Below are 18,561 nucleotides of genomic sequence, written 5' to 3' on the forward strand. Positions count from 1 at the left end.
GGAGTCTGCCTGTGAGACTCTGACGGACACAGGGAGAAGAACCCTGTGGCAGGACGGACTGCTAGGCCAGAGTTTAGTTTTGGACTTTTAGCTAGGAATGCACACTTTTGGTCGTATTGTACCTGAAGAAGAGTTTCCTATTGTACCACAATATTTGCCATTTTATGAGCCAATGTTTTCTACATGGACCACGCATGTAAAAGTAGCCTTTGTGTTAGTAATAACAATAATATTAGCTATTTTTATGAGTATATTCATATATTTAGAGTATAAGTATCCCATGCAAACTCTTCTGCCATCTACCGTTGCCCCGCCTGAACACTTCATGTTCACTTTAGCACCCCACAAAGAAAGGCATCGCCAGACTTACGCAAAGAATGTATTTGTAGAAATGCTCCATCAGACTCATAGCGCTACTAATATTACCGATTGTTGGGTTTGTGGGCTCTTGCCATCAGTTATGCATAAACATGACCAGTTCCTTTCACTGCCCTTGTCCTACTTAGGAAGCTGTGAAGCATGGTTTAAAGTGTTTTCCGCTATGTACAACCACTATGTAGAAAATCCCAAACAATACACAGAAAAGGACTATGGGATGATCCTAGTTTACATTGAAACACACCAAGGATTCGACCCAGAGGGAAATGGGGGACAGGCGTCGTTGGATCCAGAAGCCTGTATGAATTTGTATACAGATAATAAAAATAGTACTTGGTTAAACAATGAACTTTATGATTTTGCTAACTGTAATAATTCGCAGTATTTCCAACACTTTGTTGCTAGAAACGTCACCAGTGAGCGTATGATGCCCGTTCCCATATACTTCCTCCGATTTCTGTGTACAAGGAATGGGACATGTGCAAGTTGGTGACAGTATCTGCAATTATACTTACAGAATGAAAATATTCAGTAGCCCTCCACTGTTGACACCACCAAATGTGTATTTTGTGTGCGGGGAAAATGCTTACACTTGGTTACCACGGGGCTGGGCAGGTCAGTGTTACCTGTCCTTCTTGTACCCCCCTGTGTACATAGCACCGTCAGACTATCATAGAACACACCAACTCCATCACGCTAGAACAGTTCCCAATAGACAGCGGAGACAGCTCGAGATGACGGAGGTTGATCAGACTGATACCTCCCTGCAACAGTTCACAGACTTTAGTAAAGGATTGGTCCCTTTCTGGGGGCCCATATTCAATAGTAGGGAAATAAGACGATTGTCCAGGATAGTAGAGAACGTCATAAATATCACCACCAATATCATGACCAATATTACCGTAGAGCTTCAGGCTACGAGACTCGTTTTGTTCCAGAACCGGATGGTTCTTGACATCATCCTGGCTGATCGAGGAGGAGCATGCCGAGTGATCGTCAGCTCCTGCTGTGTGTATATTCCAGACTCCGCCCCCACAGTTCACTTGGCTATCCAAAGTTTGCACCGCATTGCAGCTGAAATGCACACCGAAAATGGGTCCTGGTCACTCTCTGGTTGGTTCTGGGGGCTCTTGACAACTTGGGGTTGGAAGTTGTTTTTGATAGTAGCTGGAGCAGCAGGTATCATTTTTATCCATGGTCTTTGTGTGCAATGTGGTCCGGCTTGTTTCTCTTATTGTGCCACCAAAGTGACAGCCTTGTGTGTCCCTTCCCCTGTCCCTACCAAGATTTAGATGCTCCAGCAGGAGATTCATGAGCTGATGGCCATTGATGAGGAAGTCTTCCAGGATTAGTACTTCCATTTTAATTAGCTACATCACGCTAAAAAGAGGGTTTAAGGAACCAGAATTCGATTTAGGCCTAGTTAGAATATGTAGTCACTTTTAGTAATTAGCGTGATGTACCTAGCAGGCTAATGTAGAGACACAAACACCAATACGCACGCCATATGTAATAACATAGGGATTAGTATACACTGTGTTACATGTTTCCGCACCCAATTATACTCTGTACTGTTTGGCTTGACCTGTGCCATTTTGTGGCCTGGTTCACTGGAGAGATTAACAAAAACCTGACATTGCATTTAGCTCAAGCAGTTCTCCTGAGAAATAGTGTTATGATCCCGGTAGAGCGCCATTGCAACAAGCACAGCGGAGTTGTGTTGTTTCTCCCCATGAAAACTACGTCTCCCAGAGTCCTTTGCAGTATGCAGAGGGAGGTTACTTAGGGGAACCACTTCCTGTCATCCGTGTCGGATATTCTTCGAACCACGGACCAAGGGAGAAGTTTTGCGGATGCGGTTCCCTGAGATCTTTGTTCTTACTTATAGACAGCGCTTCCTGTTGTTTCTTAGCGTTCTCTGCGATCGGCAAGTTTGCCGATAAACCTGCATTATGTCCTCCGTTGGCGAGTCCGGTTGACTCATGCGGAGGACGATTGTTTTCTTACCACCAAAGGATTCCTGACCCGACATTGCCCTCCGTTTGATGAGCTTTCCTTGGCTCACGCGGAGGACGACTATTCGCTGCATTCCCTGTCTGGCGGCTTGATAATATATTGCAACTTTGCCCTCTGTTGGTGAGCCTGACTTGAAGGCTCTTGCGGAGGACGAAAACGCTACTCCTATCTAACGGACGTTACCAGGCTTGGTAACCGGTCTGTCTGCAAGGGAATTGCGCCTTGCTGCCCTGGCATAGGAATAACTTGGCACTGCTGTACTATTGTGTTTTCCGATTCGTGGATACCAACGATCAGGTACACATGTAAGTGCCCCCACAGACTGCTGATGATTCGTTGGAAAAAATGTACTGTTTTTACATGTGATAATTACCGGGTGATGTAACCCACACTGGATTATTTTTGGGTTATCGTTATTAGCACCAACTACGCTGTTCCTCCATGATGTCCCTTTCACAGTTAAGACTTTAACAAAGGGGGGGTACGTACACTTTCCATCCTATTCACCTGCATTCCACTAGCCCCATATTAGGACTGTGTGTAAGGTTTGTTGTGCGTTATGTGTTACAGGTGGGAATAGCGTTATTCACAGTCGTCCTAGTCCCGGACGTGGGTGAAGAGATTTATCTTCCACAGTTACCGAGCCTTTCATATTATTTCCAGGTAGATGGTGAAAGGGGCTAGTAAGCTGGGATATGTCTTGTTGTGTTTTGCTGGTAGTGAAAAAGAGAAAGGACTGACTCAACGTTCTTTATGTTTGTCGTTTCAGATCTCCTTCCCTGCAGTTCCCTCCCTTCCCCGCGGGCTTTATTGCCCTCGCCTGATCCTTCTTTAACCTTTGGCTATAACAGCATTCAAGGTTTGGATAGATCAGGAGGTGGCCCTTATTTTGCATCAAGTTGATCCCGAGGACTTGGAGGATAACAGAATATCCGACCCAAGATTTTACGTCCTCCTGATCAGTGGATGTAAAAATGGCTACTCTTTGACGATGTGTTAGCAGCCCTTGTGCTAGTTCAGTCAGAACTAATCACCTCAAGACAGGAGACAACGGATCTCAGCAACCGATTAGATGCTATCCAGAGGAACCCATTTAATGCAGGGGCCTCCAGTACCACACCACCAAGTCCAGTGGTAGTGGAGATGCCTATCACCATTCCTTTAGCTAATCCGAAACGCTTTAAAGGAGACGCAGGCTCTGTACAAGTGTTCCTCGCGCAGGTGATGCTGCACTTTTCTTGTAAGCCTCGGTCCTTTCCTACTAATCAGGCCAAGGTGGCTTTCCTCATCTCTTACTTGGCCGGTGATGCCGCCCAATGGGCAGTACCACTGATACATAGGGATGACCCAGTCATACACGATTGGGAAGCATTTAAAGATGAGTTCATCAAGGTATTTGACCGGAGGGCGGATTCATATACTGCATATAGGGAGTTGTTACAGTTGCGACAGGGAAATCAGGATATATTGACCTATCTGAATTCATTTAGGAGACTAGTTACCGAAACAAAGTGGCCTGATGCCAAACAAGCCTCCTTATTCCATCAAGGATTACGAGAGGACATGAAGGATATAATAGCTCAAATAGACCCCCAGCCAGCCACCTGCGAGGATTTGATTAACTTAGTATTACGTTTGGATCACAGATTAAGGGAAAGTAAAGGCGATCCTAAACTTCAGGGAAGAACAGTCCCTTTATCTGGGCCTTCGAAAACCGCAGATAAGGACACAGCCCATGCTTTCGAACCCATGGATATAGGGGCTGTTAGGGCGGCCCTCTCCACTTCTGAGAAGGAACTAAGGCGCAAACATGGTCTTTGTTTATATTTCAGAAAAAAGGGGCATTTCGGGCGGGAATGCCCTGTTAAACCCCAGATGTCTAAAATTCTGCAGTTCCAAAGGGGTTTCTGCAGCGGTTGAAAAACCTTCGGAAAACTAGATGACTCTGAGGTGAACTAAGGGGTTCCTTGGAGTCAGAAATACATCCCTTCTCTGCTGAAAGACATAGCGGGGGCTCAGCATCTGTTCATTGAAATTATGTTGCTAGTACAGGCTAGATGGATCCCTATGCATGCCATTGTTGACATGGATTCATTGGAAGCAAAGAGAGCTGGGATCGGGTTGATACCTAGAGAGACACATGAAGTTATATACGCAGTGGATGGGAGACAGCTAGACATAGGCCCCGTTGGTTACCATACAGGCGATATGGATATGATGTTTGGGTGTCATAATGAAAGGGCCACATTCAGCATAATCAAGGCTCCGCAATACGGTGTCATTCTAGGTATCCCCTGGCTGAAAAAACACAATCCTGAAATAGATTGGGTGACTGGCACCATTACGTTGAACTCCTCGTATTGTAGGGAGAATTGTTACAAAGGTACAGTAAGGCCTTCTTTGGCATTAGCCTGTATTGAGTATGTGGCCACGGCAGCTGAAAAAGAGGTGCAGTTACCAGAAGTATACAGGGAATATGAAGGGGTCTTCGATGAAATACAAGCAGAAACCCTCCCTCCACATAGGCAGTATGATTGCCAAATAGATCTGGTCCCTGGTGCGGTGGTTCCCTGTGGACGCCTGTATGCTTTAACTGAACCCGAAAATGTGCATTTGAGGGAGTATCTGGATAAGCTTTTGAAGCTTGGTTTCATACGTCCGTCAACGTCCCCGGTGGCCTCTCCACTCTTTTTTATTCCGAAGGCCAATGAGGAGTTGAGGGTGTGTGTTGACTTCAGGGCCTTAAACGCAGTGACAACCAAGAACAGATATCCCCTTCCCTTGATTCGTTTGTTATTGGAACAGGTTAAGACCGCCACCATTTACACCAAGTTAGATTTGAAGGGTGCTTATCATTTGGCGAGAATGAGAAAAGGGGATGAGTGGAAGACCGCCTTTAAGACCAGGTATGGGCTCTTCGAGTATTTGGTGATGCCGTTTGGGCTCTGCAATGCCCCTGCGGCGTTCCAGTACTTTTTGAATGATGTGTTTCGTGAGATTCTGGACCGTTACGTCGTTGTCTACATAGACAACATTCTAATTTATTCCAACTCTGTGGAAGTCCATGTACACCATGTTCAAAAGGTATTGAGTATATTGCGGGAGCACAGTCTGTACTGCAAGTTGAGTAAGTGTGACTTTCATGTCTCCACAGTGGAATTCCTAGGGGTCATGCTCAGCCCCCATGGTCAGGAAATGGCCGAATGGAAGATCAAGGTGGTGAAAGAGTGGCCTATTCCGCGAAATGTGAAGGATGTGCAATGCTTCAAAGGCTTCGCTAACTTTTACAGGCGATTCATTCAGCAGTTCTCTCAAGTAGTCGCTCCCATCACTAGACTATTGAGAAAGGCTCAACCTTTTGTTTGGGACTCTGTAGCCCATGGAGCTTTTGTCGCCTTGAAGGAGGCTTTTGTGACTGCTCCAGTACTTGCTCATCCGAATCCTGACAAGCCCTTTATTGTGGAGGCGGGTGCCTCTAATGTTGCTTTGGGAGCTGTACTATCACAGAGACATGATCAAACAGGACAGTTGCATCCCGTTGCCTACATGTCCCGGAAGCTGAATGGGGCTGAGAGCAATTATTGTATCGCAGAGAAGGAGCTTATGGCGATAAAAGTAGCATTCACGGAATGGAGACATTTCTTGATGGGGGCAAGGCACCTGGTGACTGTCTATACTGACCATCGTAACCTCCAGTTGTAATTGTAATTGTGATTGTGTGTGTCTTGTAAAGCGCACTTCTACACGCACCGCAGGCCTCGTAGCGCTATAGACCACTGGGGAACCCGTCCTGGCTTTCCCTGTGAGATAGTCCCTCCTGGGAGTCTCCAAGGTGAAACTAGGCATCCCCGGCGTTTGTGAGGGGCCGTTGTGGAGATGAGGCAAGCTAATGCCCAGAGTTGCCGAGTGTGATCTCTGGTTGGAGTAGGCACCGATGCGAGAATTATCGAGTCCGCTGATCCTGGTCCAAGACCCTGCCGCGTCGGGAATCGAACCCTGGTCCCGGGCCGTTCTCTGCTCTCGGGTCTGCCGCCTCTAACCAGTGAGCCACACCACTCCACAGTTCATGACGGCTGCTAGACATCTCACGCCCAGACAACTTCGGTGGATTCTTTTCTTTTCCGAATATCATTTCACAATCACGTACAGGCCTGGGGCGGACAATAGGAAGGCTGACGCATTGACTCGCCAGTCCTCTTCTCGAACTCCTGAGCTTGGGGAGGAGAAAGCCATCATTGATCCAGCGAAAAGGGTGTGTGTTATACAACCTGATGCATTCTTGGAGGGGATCCGGAGGGGTGTCAACACCTTCTATTGGAGGACCTGGCTGCGTAGTCACAATGAATGGAGGATGTTGGGTGGTTTTCCCGTGAATAAAGGATGGCTTTTGGTTCCTACAGTTCCCCTTCGGAAACAGGTGTACCAGTGGTGTCATTGTTCCCCCAGTGCGGGTCATCTTGGGGTGGAGAAGATGGTGAATTACATCAATCGAAGGTGTTGGTGGCCATCGCTGAGGGCTGACGTCACCGAATGGGTGTCAAGGTGTGTGGTCTGTGCAACTGTCAAGGCGGATCATCGTCACCCTGCAGGGCTGCTGCAGCCTTTGCCCACACCTCAGGTACCGTGGGAGCGTATATCAATGGATTTTGTAGTGGGCCTACCTAGAGACCAGGGGTGTACTGCGATCTTGGTGGTGATCGACTACCTGACGAAGATGGGACATTTCATCGCCTGCCCACAAGTTCCCACAGCTGGGCAATTGGCTCATCTACTGATGGTGCACGTCGTTGGTCTGCATGGGTTGCCGGCTGTCATCGTCTCCGATAGGGGCTCGCAATTCACCGCGCAGTTCTGGAAGTCGTGGTGTTCCTCTTTGCACATCAAGACAGCACTGTCCACCAGCTTCCACCCTCAGATGGATGGACAGACGGAGCGTCTCAATCAGACCCTGAAACAGTTTTTGAGATGCTATGTGGATCAGGGGAAGGACAATTGGGTAGATTATTTGTGGCTGGCTGAGGTGGCGTATAACAACGCTACTCATAGTGCTACACAGGTATCTCCCTTTTACTGTACATACGGGCTCCATCCTCGTTTCCTTCCGTTTCTGCATCCTGTTCAGGAGGATAAGGTGCCGGAGGCGGCGAAGAGGGTTCTACATATCAAGGATACATTGGTGAAAGCTCAGGGCAATCTCGTTGCTTCCAAAGCAGCGTATAAATGCACGGCGGACAAGCATCGCCGTCCTGGACCTTTGTATCAAGTAGTGGTTGTCTACTCGGAACATTAGATTTCGTAAACACAGTGTGTTCAACCCTCGCTATATCGGCCCTTACCCTATTGAGCGTTGTAACAATCCGGTGGCAATGAGGCTGAAGCTCCCAAGGCACCTGAAGGTGCATCCGGTGTTCCATGTGTCCTTGCTGAAGCCGTATCTTTCCTCTGTGCGACGGCGCCCTCCGCCTCTGGCGGTGCAGGATGGATTGGAGTATGAAGTGGAGGCAATCCTGGACTCAAAATGGTGAGGACGAGGCCTCCGTTACCTGGTCTCTTGGAAGGGTTACGGCGCAGAGGACAATACTTGGGAACCTGCGTCTGGGATTCATGCGCCTCGTCTGCTATCCTTGTACCATAGGTGGTTTCCCTTGCGTCCTGGGCCTTTGCGGCGCTCTCTATGAGAAGGGGGATGTACTGTTATGATCCCGGTAGAGCGCAATTGCAACAAGCACAGCGGAGTTGTGTTGTTTCTCCCCATGAAAACTACGTCTCCCAGAGTCCTTTGCAGTATGCTGAGGGAGGTTACTTAGGGGAACCACTTCCTGTCATCCGTGTCGGATATTCTTCGAACCACGGACCAAGGGAGAAGTTTTGCGGATGCGGTTCCCTGAGATCTTTGTTCTTGCTTATAGACAGCGCTTCCTGTTGTTTCTTAGCGTTCTCTGCGATCGGCAAGTTTGCCGATAAACCTGCATTATGTCCTCCGTTGGCGAGTCCGGTTGACTCATGCGGAGGACGATTGTTTTCTTATCACCAAAGGATTCCTGACCCGACATTGCCCTCCGTTTGATGAGCTTTCCTTGGCTCATGCGGAGAACAACTATTCGCTGCATTCCCTTTCTGACGGCTTGATAATATATTGCAACTTTGCCCTCCGTTGGTGAGCCTGACTTGAAGGCTCTTGCGGAGGACGAAAACGCTACTCATATCTAACAGACGTTACCAGGCTTGGTAATCGATCTGTCTGCAAGGGAATTGCGCCTTGCTGCCCTGGCATAGGAATAACTTGGCACTGCTGTACTATTGTGTTTTCCGATTCGTGGATACCAACGATCAGGTACACATGCAAGTGCCCCCACAGACTGCTGATGATTCGTTGGAAAAAAGGTACTGTTTTTACATGTGATAATTACCGGGTGATGTAACCCACACTGGATTATTTTTGGATTATCGTTATTAGCACCAACTACGCTGTTCCTCCATGATGTCCCTTTCACAGTTAAGACTTTAACAAAGGGGGGGTACGTACACTTTCCATCCTATTCATCTGCATTCCACTAGCCCCATATTAGGACTGTGTGTAAGGTTTGTTGTGCGTTATGTGTTACAGGTGGGAATAGCGTTATTCACAGTCGTCCTAGTACCGGACGTGGGTGAAGAGATTTATCTTCCACAGTTACCGAGCCTTTCATATTATTTCCAGGTAGATGGTGAAAGGGGCTAGTAAGCTGGGATATGTCTCATTGTGTTTTGCTGGTAGTAAAAAAGAGAAACGACTGGCTCAACGTTCTTTATGTTTGTCGTTTCAGTTCTCCTTCCCTGCAGTTCCCTCCCTTCCCCGCGGGCTTTATTGCCCTCGCCTGATCCTTCTTTAACCTTTGGCTATAACAGCATTCAAGGTTTGGATAGATCAGGAGGTGGCCCTTATTTTGCATCACGCTGATCCCGAGGACTTGGAGGATAACAAAGAGTACCACTGTAGCAACCTGCTGCTTCTGCTCGTTAGGCCTATCAATGTTGTAGGCAGGGGTAGGCTGGATAAGCACATTCCTAGGGGTGCTGCGCAGACACTCTCGGAGCTAGCAGAAGGGAGTTACCCTCACGACCTTGCTATAATGAGATGAGCTAAACCAAGAGCGCTTTGTCTCCCATATATGGTCTTTCCCCTGCACCAACCTGTACCAACTTGTATTTTTCCTTCTAGGTAACGGTTTCGAAATGTAACAGTATATATGTGATGGGTTGAAAATGTGCCAGCAGTCTTCTTGGCAGACCTGGCAGAGTTTGTTTGTTATAATAAACGATTGGACCTTCTACACTTGCCAACTGACTGATTATTGGTAATTGGTATTGGGCTATTTGTAAGTATGGCTCTAGGTGGGTTGTAATTTATTTTTCGGTACTTCAGATGAACTCACTCATTTCCATTGGATGAACTCCTCATTTCCATTTGATGAACTCACTCATTTCCATTGGATGGACTCACTCATTTCCATTGTATGAACTCACTCATTTCCATTGGATGGACTCGCTCATTTCCATTGGATGAACTCACTCATTTCCATTGGATGAACTCACTCATTTCCATTGGATGGACTCACTCATTTCCATTGGATGAACTCACTCATTTCCGTTGGATGAACTCACTCATTTCCATTGGATGGGCTCACTCATTTCCATTGGATGAACTAACTCATTTCCATTGGATTGACTCACTAGTTTCCATTGGATGAACTCACTCATTTCCCTGGATGGACTCACTCACTTTCCATTGGATGGACTCACTCATTTCCATTGGATGAACTCACTCATTTCCATTGGATTGACTCGCTAGTTTCCATTGGATGAACTCACTCATTTCCCTGGATGGACTCACTCACTTTCCATTGGATGGACTCACTCATTTCCATTGGATGAACTCACTCATTTCCATTGGATTGACTCACTTGTTTAAATTGGATGGACTCGCTCATTCCCATTGGATGGGCACACTCATTTCCATTGGATGAACTCACTCATTTCCATTGGATTCACTCACTAGTTTCCATTGGATGAACTCACTCATTTCCCTGGATGGACTCACTCACTTTCCATTGGATGGACTCACTCATTTCCATTGGATGAACTCACTCATTTCCATTGGATGAACTCAATCGTTTCCATTGGATGAACTCACTCATTCCCATTGGATGGACTCACTCACTTTCAATTGGATGGACTCACTCATTCCCATTGGATTGACTCACTTGTTTAAATTGGATGGACTCACTCATTCCCATTGGAGGGACTCACTCACTTTCCATTTGTTGGACTCGCTCACTTTCCATTGGATGGACTCGCTCATTTTGGATGAACTCACTCATTTCCATTGGAAGGACTTGCTCACTTCTATTGGATGGACTCACTCACTTTCCATTGGATGAACTCACTCATTTCCATTCGATGAACTCACTAATTTCCATTGTATGAACTCTGTCATTTCCAATGGATGAACTCACTCATTTCCATTCGATGAACTCACTCATTTCCATTGAATGAACTCACTCATTTCCATTGGATGGACTCACTCATTTCCATTGGATGAACTTACTCATTTCCATTGTATGAAGTCACTCATTTCCAATGGATGAACTCACTCATTACCATTCGATGAACTCACTCATTTCCATTGAATGATCTCACTCATTTCCATTGGATGAACTCACTCATTTCAATTGGATGAACTCACTCATTTCCATTGGATGAACTCACTCATTTCCATTGGATGGGCTCACTCATTTCCATTGGATGGGCTCACTCACTTTCCATTGGATGGGCTCACTCACTTTCCATTGGATAAACTCACTCATTTCCATTGGATGAACTTTCCATTGGATGAACTCACTCATTTTCATTGGATGAACTCAATCATTTCCATTGGATGGGCTCACTCATTTCCATTGGATGAACTCATCATTTCCATTGGATGAACGCACTCATTTCCATTGGATGAACTCACTCATTTCCATTGGATTGACTCACTCGTTTAAATTGGATGGACTCACTCATTCCCATTGGATGGGCTCACTCACTTTCCATTGGATAAACTCACTCATTTCCATTGGATGAACTTTCCATTGGATGAACTCACTCATTTCCATTGGATGGGCTCACTCATTTCCATTGGATGGGCTCACTCACTTTCCATTGGATAAACTCACTCATTTCCATTGGATGAACTTTCCATTGGATGAACTCACTCATTTTCATTGGATGAACTCAATCATTTCCATTGGATTGACTCACTCGTTTCCATTGGATGAACTCACTCATTTCCATTCGATGAACTCACTAATTTCCATTATATGAACTCACTCATTTCCAATGGATGAACTTACTCATTTCCATTGGATGAACTCTCTCATTTCCATTTGATGGGCTCACTCATTTCCATTGGATGAACTCACTCATTTCAATTGGATCAACTCACTCATTTCAATTGGATTAACTCACTCATTTCCATTGGATGAACTCACTCATTTCCATTGGATGGGCTCACTCATTTCCATTGGATGGGCTCACTCACTTTCCATTGGATAAACTCACTCATTTCCATTGGATGAACTCACTCATTTCCATTGGATGAACTCACTCATTTCCATTGGATGGGCTCACTCATTTCCATTGGATGAACTCATCATTTCCCTTGGATGAACGCACTCATTTCCATTGGATGAACTCACTCATTTCCATTGGATTGACTCACTCATTTAAATTAGATGGACTCACTCATTCCCATTGGATGGACTCACTCACTTTCCATTCGTTGGACTCGCTAACTTTCCATTGGATGGACTCGCTCATTTTGGATGAACTCACTCATTTCCATTGGAAGGACTCGCTCACTTCTATTGGATGGACTCACTCACTTTCCGTTGGATGAACTCACTCATTTCCATTCAATGAACTCACTAATTTCCATTATATGAACTCACTCATTTCCAATGGATGAACTCACTCATTTCCATTCGATGAACTCACTCATTTCTATTGAATGAACTCACTCATTTCCATTGGCTGGACTCACTCATTTCCATTGGATGAACTTACTCATTTTCATTGGATGGACTCGCTCATTTCCATTGAATGAACTCGCTCATTTGCATTGCATGAACTCACTTATTTCCATTGGAAGGAATCGCTCACTTTCCATTGGATGAACTCACTCATTTCCATTCGATGAACTCACTAATTTCCATTATATGAACTCACTCATTTCCAATGGATGAACTCACTCATTTCCATTGGATGAACTCACTCATTTCCATTGGATGGGCTCACTCATTTCCATTGGATGAACTCACTCATTTCAATTGGATGTACTCACTCATTTCCATTGGATGAACTCACTCATTTCCATTGGATGGGCTCACTCATTTCCATTGGATGGGCTCACTTACTTTCCATTGGATAAACTCACTCATTTCCATTGGATGAACTCACTCATTTCCATTGGATGGGCTCACTCATTTCCATTGGATGGGCTCACTCATTTCCATTGGATGAACTCATCATTTCCATTGGATGAACGCACTCATTTCCATTGGATGAACTCACTCATTTCCATTGGATTGACTCACTCGTTTAAATTGGATGGACTCACTCATTCCCATTGGATGGACTCACTCACTTTCCATTCGTTGGACTCGCTAACTTTCCATTGGATGGACTCGCTCATTTTGGATGAACTCACTCATTTCCATTGGAAGGACTCGCTCACTTCTATTGGATGGACTCACTCACTTTCCAATGGACGAACTCACTCATTTCCATTCGATGAACTCACTCATTTCCATTGAATGAACTCACTCATTTCCATTGGATGGACTCACTCATTTCCATTGGATGAACTTACTCATTTCCATTGGATGGACTCGCTCATTTCCATTGGATGGACTCGCTCATTTCCATTGGATTGACTCACTCGTTTCCATTGGATGGACTCACTCATTTCCATTGAATGAACTCGCTCATTTGCATTGCATGGACTCACTCATTTCCATTGGATGAACTCACTTATTTCCATTGGAAGGAATCGCTCATTTCCATTGGATGAACTCACTCATTTCCATTGGATGGACTCGCTCATTTTCATTGGATGAACTCACTCATTTCAATTGGATGAACTCACTCATTTCAATTGGATTAACTCACTCATTTCCATTGGATGGGCTCACTCATTTCCATTGGATGGGCTCACTCACTTTCCATTGGATAAACTCACTCATTTCCATTGGATGAACTCACTCATTTCCATTAGATGAACTCACTCATTTTCATTGGATGGGCTCACTCACTTTCCATTTGATAAACTCACTCATTTCCATTGGATGAACTCATCATTTCCATTGGATGAACGCACTCATTTCCATTGGATGAACTCAATCATTTCCATTGGATGGACTCACTCATTTCCATTGGATGAACTCACTCATTTCCATTGGATGAACTCATTCTTTTCCATTGGATGAACTTACTCATTTCCATTGGATGGGCTCACTCATTTCCATTGGACGGGCTCACTCACTTTCCATTTGCTAAACTCACTCATTTCAATTGGATGAACTCACTCATTTCCATTGATGAACTCACTCATTTCCTTTGGATGGGCTCACTCATTTCCATTGGATGGGCTCACTCACTTTCCATTGGATAAACTCACTCATTTCCATTGGATGAACTCACTCATTTCCATTGGATGAGCTCACTCATTTCCATTGGATGGGCTCACTCATTTCCATTGGATGAACTCATCATTTCCATTGGATGAACGCACTCATTTCCATTGGATGAACTCACTCATTTCCATTGGATTGACTCACTCACTTTCTATTGAATGGACTCCCTCACTTTCCATTGAATGGACTCGCTCATTTTGGATGAACTCACTCATTTCCATTGGAAGGACTCGCACACTTCTATTGGATGGACTCACTCACTTTCCATTGGATGAACTCACTCATTTCCATTCGATGAACTCACTAATTTCCATTATATGAACTCACTCATTTCCAATGGATGAACTCACTCATTTCCATTGGATGAACTCACTCATTTCCATTGGATGGGCTCACTCATTTCCATTGGATGAACTCACTCATTTCAATTGGATGAACTCACTCATTTCCATTGGATGAACTCACTCATTTCCATTGGATGGGCTCACTCATTTCCATTGGATGGGCTCACTCACTTTCCATTGGATAAACTCACTCATTTCCATTGGATGAACTCACTCATTTCCATTGGATGAACTCACTCATTTCCATTGGATGGGCTCACTCATTTCCATTGGATGAACTCATCATTTCCATTGGATGAACGCACTCATTTCCATTGGATGAACTCACTCATTTCCATTGGATTGACTCACTCGTTTAAATTGGATGGACTCACTCATTCCCATTGGATGGACTCTCTCACTTTCCATTCGTTGGACTCGCTCACTTTCCATTGGATGGACTCGCTCATTTTGGATGAACTCACTCATTTCCATTGGAAGGACTCGCTCACTTCTATTGGATGGACTCACTCACTTTCCATTGGATGAACTCACTCATTTCCATTCGATGAACTCACTAATTTCCATTATATGAACTCACTCATTTCCAATGGATGAACTCACTCATTTCCATTCGATGAACTCACTCATTTCCATTGAATGAACTCACTCATTTCCATTGGATGGACTCACTCATTTCCGTTGGATGAACTTACTCATTTCCATTGGATGGACTCGCTCATTTCCATTGGATGGACTCGCTCATTTCCATTGGATTGACTCACTCGTTTCCATTGGATGGACTCACTCATTTCCATTGAATGAACTCACTCATTTTCATTGCATGGACTCACTCATTTCAATTGGATGAACCCACTTATTTCCATTGGAAGGAATCGCTCATTTCCATTGGATGAACTCACTCATTTCCATTGGATGGACTCGCTCATTTTCATTGGATGAACTCACTCATTTCCATTGGATGAACTCACACATTTCCATTGGATGGGCTCACTCATTTCCATTGGATGGGCTCACTCATTTCCATTGGAAGAACTCACTCATTTCAATTGGATGAACTCACTCATTTCCATTGGATGAACTCACTCATTTCCATTGGATGGGCTTACTCATTTCCATTGGATGGGCTCACTTACTTTCCATTGGATAAACTCACTCATTTCCATTGGATGAACTCACTCATTTCCATTGGATGAACTCACTCATTTTCATTGGATAGGCTCAATCATTTCCATTAGATGAACTCATCATTTCCATTGGATGAACGCACTCATTTCCATTGGATGAACTCACTCTTTTCCATTGGATGGACTCGTGAATTTCCATTGGATGAACTCACTCATTTCCATTGGATGAACTCATTCTTTTTCATTGGATGAACTCACTCATTTCCATTGGAAGGACTCACTCATTTCCATTAAATAAACTCACTCATTTCCATTGGATGGACTCACTCATTTCCATTGGATGGCCTCACTCTTTTCCATTGAATGAACTCACTCATTACCATTGGATGGACTCACTCACTTTCCATTGGATGGCCTCACTCATTTCTATTGGATGAATCCACTCATTTCTATTGGATGAACTCACTCATTTCCATTGGATGGACTCACTCATTTCCATTGAATGAACTCACTCATTTCCATTGAATGAACTCACTCACTTTCCATTGGATGGACGCATTCATTTCCATTGGATGGACTCACTCATTTCCATTGGATGGCCTCACTCATTTCCATTGAATGAACTCACTCATTACCATTGGATGGACTCACTCACTTTCCATTGGATGGCCTCACTCATTTCTATTAGATGAATCCACTCATTTCTATTGGATGAACTCACTCATTTCCATTGGATGGACTCACTCATTTCCATTGAATGAACTCACTCACTTTCCATTGGATGGACTCACTTTTCTTTGGAAAAATTCAATAACTCTTCATCAGCCTCTTTCATTTCATACACTTGTGTAGTCTCTTTCACTAACTGACTCACTCTTTGAGTGAATGAATTCACTCTTTCTCTGAATTAACTTATCTACCGTTACAAGAAATCACTCCCTCTCTATCAGTCTCTTAAATCCCTCGCACTTGTCTGTTTCAGTGAAATCACTCACTCTTTTAAGAGAATAAGCTCATTCACTGAATGAGTGATCGTATTCTATCAAATGAATGAGCTTTTTACCTTCAGAGTGAATCACTCACTGTGCATTAGTCTCATTACATACGCTTGCGCTAGTCTCCTTCATTGAATGACTCACTCTTTCAGTGAATGAACACAATCTTTTTGTGAATGAACTCACTCTTTCTTTACCAGCGCACCAGTTGGGTGTACACGCGGGTAGGCGGCGTCTACCCACTATTTTCACAGGGTAGATGCCGTCCACCCAGCCAAGGAGCTGGTCACCACCGAAATATGCTGAACTTGTTCATTGTCATTTTCAGACACCGGGACGTTCAGCAGCGCCTGCACATTGTCAGCTTTCCATACCCAGCAGCACCGTGCAGGGGTGGTGGGGTTATTTGTACCTCCAGCTGGGCCAAAGATAAAGCGGTACAAAAGGGGGTGGTGATGGACGGAGCATCTGAACCAATCAAACACTCACACCCAGTCAACAGATCTGGGTTGAATCCATCACCGTTCTCTAGCCCACTCTGCCACCCCAGTTCAGACATGGCCATATGCAAATCAGTCTGACCCTGTGCCTCGTGGGAACAGTCCAGCCCGAACTGCCAAGCCATGCCTTCCCTGGACCGGATTGAAGCTTCCTAGGACTGGTTTCTGGCAGGGGTGGTGGGGTTATTTTTACCTCCAGCTGGGCCAAAGATAAAGGCTGAAGTTAAGGGCCATCAGGCCTCCTTTCGTTCCTTTATCCTGGCTGGGCGTCGGCTGGAGCTTCACACTTAGATGTAAATGCAACGGATGGAAACAAAGCCACACAGCTTGTTACCTCTTCACAGGTTCTTAAGAGAGGCATGCCTTTGACTTTTTCGATCCCTGTATATAAGCGATATGCAGGCACTGTGAGAACGTCAGATGAGTTCGTCTGTCCCACTATTTACACAAATAACAATTTGAATACCACTTTTTTATTTCTTTTTATTGCGTTACCCGTCCTAATGCAGGGCCTCAGAGCCCTTTTCGTAACATACACATTAAACATTAACAATAAATCATGTTTGTGTGTAAATCAATGCACAGAATGTGTTACATAAGGCAGCGAGGGTTACAAGTTGTGGCAGTCACACGTCCTTCATACCTCACTGTGGTCTTTCAGAAGGATTACAATTTCTGAACTGCAAGTAACAAAGGCATCTCTGTTTTAAGAGCAGTAACCCACGTACCTAACTCCACAAAATAAAAATCTGTCATATGTGTGTCATGTGATGTGTTTTGCAGGAGACATATTAACCCTCTATGCTACTTTGATTCAAATCAGAACTAGACAAAACACAGATCCCTACAGCAAGTGTGTTAACCTCCTGAGTTATCTTTTCATTATTATTGTTCTCTAAGATTTACTGGGCATATAAAGATCTCTGCAGCAGGTGCCTTAACCCATATTTTAAAAAGCAGAGTTTGTAACCAATTAAGCAGAACCAATCTTCTGTACTGCCATGTTTCTCTTTGTTGCTAATGTATTTATGGCAGAGTTTATAAGAAAAAAAGGTATTCGTTGAGGCCCATATTTTGTGTCGGTGATGTGCTACTTTTTTAGCACAAGCCTGACTCAAAATGTAATTTGTGAAATCTCATAAGGCGCCTAAATGTATTCATGATTGACCTGCTAGACGTACGTATGAGGTTTTAATATTTGATGTCACTTCTTGTGATGTCACTTCCTGGGATGCCACGTGCGATGTCACGGGCTATGACGTCATGCGTTGAGATATCACAGGCCATGATGTCACTGCCGTGCATACTGCCTAACGAGGCTCGTCCCCCCACTTTTCTTTTTTCGGCTCCGTTTACCTTTAGATGAATTGACTCACTTCCAGCAGCCTCTCTCCGCGAGTGACTCACTCCTACAGTGAATGAGTGACTCCTCTCCCCTGCATGAACTCACTCCTCTTCAGCAGATTGGCAGCTGCCTTTCGTTGATG

This window comes from Lissotriton vulgaris, chromosome 2_2 (genome assembly GCF_964263255.1).
Source record: "Lissotriton vulgaris chromosome 2_2, aLisVul1.2, whole genome shotgun sequence".
Taxonomy (NCBI): Eukaryota; Metazoa; Chordata; class Amphibia; order Caudata; family Salamandridae; genus Lissotriton; species Lissotriton vulgaris.